The sequence below is a fragment of the Globicephala melas genome, chromosome 7 (assembly GCF_963455315.2).
Source record: "Globicephala melas chromosome 7, mGloMel1.2, whole genome shotgun sequence".
Taxonomy (NCBI): domain Eukaryota; kingdom Metazoa; phylum Chordata; class Mammalia; order Artiodactyla; family Delphinidae; genus Globicephala; species Globicephala melas.
This window is the reverse complement of record NC_083320.1, coordinates 68,507,965-68,511,298: the sequence shown is the minus strand read 5'-3', so window position 1 is coordinate 68,511,298 and position 3,334 is coordinate 68,507,965. Positions and strand designations below refer to the sequence as shown.

General features: G+C 32.8%; 1 pseudogene; it reads right to left on the bottom strand.

Annotated features, from left to right (window-relative positions):
• Window positions 1–1,585: 1,585 nt before the first annotated feature.
• On the bottom strand, window positions 1,586–1,684 carry LOC115851118 (U6 spliceosomal RNA; annotated as a pseudogene).
• Window positions 1,685–3,334: the final 1,650 nt, after the last annotated feature.

Genomic DNA, 3,334 nt, shown 5'->3' with positions numbered 1-3,334 from the left:
GAAATAAAGCCCTGGTTTTCTAGCTAGAGAGTAGGGAAGTGGGGATCCTGTGAGGTGAAAACTCACTGAGGTAATAGAGAGGAAGACTAATACCCCACATCAAGTGCAGTTATTCTAGGAATGTAATGTTCAAACATTTATTAAAGATTAGAGAATAAAAAGCAGATTTAAAAAAAAAAAGCTTTCCACTTTTCAACATTGAGTATGATGTTGGCTGTAGGTTTATATCTGGCCTTTATTATATTTAGGTATGTGCCCTCTATGCCCACTTTGTTGAGAGTTTTTATCATAAATGGATGTGGAATTTTGTCAAAAGCTTTTTCTGCATCTATTGAGATGTTAATATGATTTTTAGTCTTCAATTTGTTAATGTGATGTATCACCTTCATTGATTTGCAGATATTGAAACATTCTTGCATCCCTGGAATAAATCCCACTTGATCATGGTGAACGACCCTTTTACTGTATTATTGAATTCAGTTTGCTAATATTTTGTTGAGGATTTTTGCATCTATGCTCATCAGTAATATTGGCCTGCAGTTTTCTATTTTGGGATCTCTTTGGTTTTAATATCAGGGTGATATTGATCTCCAGAATGAGTTCAGAAGTGTTCCTTCCTCTGAAATTTTTGCAATAGTTTTAGAGGATATGTGTTAACTCTTCTTTAAATGTATTGTAGAATTTACCTGTGAAGCTATCTGGTCTTGAATTTATGTTTGTTGGGAGGTTTTTTTGTTTGTTTGTTTTGTTTTTTACTGGTTCACAGTTTCATTACTGAAAATCAGTCTCTTCATATTTTCTATCTTTTCCTGGTTTACTTTTGGGAGATTGTACATTTCTAGGAATTTATCCGTTTCTTCTAGATCGTCCATTTTATTGGTATACAACTGTTTGTAGTGATGCCTTACAATCCTTTGTATTTCTGTGGTGTCAGTTTTAACTCTTCTTTCATTTCTGATTTTATTGGGGCCCTCTCTCTTTTTTCTTGTTGAGTCTGGCAAAACGTTTATTAATTTTATGTTTTTAAAAACCAGCTCTTAGTTTCATTGAGCTTTTCTGTAGCTTTTTAAGTCTCTACTTCATTTATTTCCACTCTGAATTTATTAGTTATTTTCTTCTACTAACTTTGGATTTTGTTTCTTCTCCTTTTTCTAGTTCCTTATTTAAGTGTATGGTTAGATTATCTGAGATTTTTCTTGTTTCCTGAGGTTGGCTTGTATCACCATAAACATTCCTCTTAGAATTGCTTTTGCTGTGTCCTATAGGTTTTGGATCACTGTGTTTCCATTTTGATTTGTCTCCAGGTATATTTTGATATCTTTCAAGTGACCCATTGATTGTTTAGTAGCATATTGTTTAGCCTCCATGTGTTTGTGTTTTTTGCAGTTTTTTTTTCCTTGTGGTTGATTTCTAGTTTCATACCTTTGTGGTTGAAGAAGATGCTTCTTCTTTTGCTGTATTCTCATGTGATTTGATGATTGTCTTTAGTGTTATGTTTGGATTTCTTTCTCTTTTTTTCTGTTTCAGTATAATTTTTTGGTTTGTGGTTACCATGAGGTTCATATATAACAAAATATTTATTTTAAAAAATGTGGAATGTTTCATGAATTTATGTCATCCTTACACAGGGTCCATGCTAATCTTCTCTGTATCATTCCAATTTTAGTATTAGACACGTACTGGCAAGTGAGCGCAGCATTGCATAATTTTAAACAATCAAAATCACAAAGCCAAAAGAAAAGAATGGAAGTTGCATCACTCATTCTAAAATGCTGTAGACACCTCGTGGTGTATCTTCTTCAATAACTGAAATCTCATATATCTTTCTATGGACTCAGGTTTCTACAATACTGATTAAGGATTATGAAAACGAATTCTCTAATTCTCTGTTAACATATCAATATATAAATGTTAATGCTATCCATTATTGACAATTGTATTTAGGATGCCAACAAAATTATCTCTTCTAATTTTTTTTTTTTAAAGAGAAATAGTGAAAAGGCATATTCTATGGCTTTGTGTTATAGGAAACTCTTTATCCAGAAATACCTCCTTTGCACATTATATTTATAAAAATTGAGACAAAAAATTACAGTAAGAAAGATTTGAGCTTTCTTTAACTTTTCAAATGAAAACCAGATAAGAAGGAAAGATCAGAGATATAATATATACATATGTTTAATTGTTTCTTAAGGAGAGCAGGGTTTGAATTTCAAATGAGCAATCTTCAATGCTCTTTGAGATTTGGAGAAATCAACCAATACTTAAACTTCTATATATTACTGTGGTAGTCTTTTTGATGAGTCAGTTTGGCTAGTCTCCAGTTATTCTTTCAAACACTATTCTAGGTGTTGCTGTGAAGTTTTTTGTAGATGGGATTAAAATCCATAATCAGTTGACTTTAGAAATGGAGATTATTTTAGATAGTTTGGGCAGGCCTGATTCAATCAGCTGAAAGAGGTTAAAAGCAGAGCTGAGGCTTTCATAAGAAGAAATTGTGTGGACAACAGCTTTATCCTGTGCCTGAGAGTTCCAGCCTGACCCTCCTGACAGCCTGCCCTACAAGTTTTAGACATGCTTACCCAGCCCCCCAAATGGTATAAGCCAGTTCCCTGCAATAAATCTCTTAATTTATATTTCCTACTGATTCTGCTTCTCTGGCTTAATCCTGATTTATACAGTTACCTGGATTATGATTTCAAACAACATTAACCAAGGAAATTATAGTTAATATTACCAAACTGTGTTTCCTAACCTTCACAAAAATATCGTTATATCTTACAAATTAATTAAACGCAGAGTACATGTTTCACTGCTAGAAGGTATCCTGTCAGTTTTGTGAATATTTATTATAGCTACAGTCTGATTTTTCCTGGGTCAACTTCCATCATTTTGTTTGTTAGAGTGTGGAACATTACTTGTTTTCATGTATAGTACTTTTGATGCTTATATAAATGTGTGTATACTGTTAATACACGAGTGTAAAAATATAAACAAGAGGACTGACTTTATTGGCAACCATAGTTCTTAAAAACATATGATGGAAATTTCTGTTTGAATAAAGCAGTATAGAAACTACGTATTTTGCTATCTTTCAAAAGCAAAATGTGGCAACCCACCACCATCTCAAACGCCACCATATAGACAGAGGTCTTTTGCTTATAAGATGTCCTCCAAGAAGAGTGACCAGAAATACTTCAGTGGTCTCCTTGGAATTTTTTTCATTTTTGTTTATGAAACAATCATTTTCATGCCTCGGAGCGTATGGTGTTAGAAGTGGTAATATTACCCATCCAAAACATAGTTAACTCTTTTCTAAGCTTTAACAATGGAT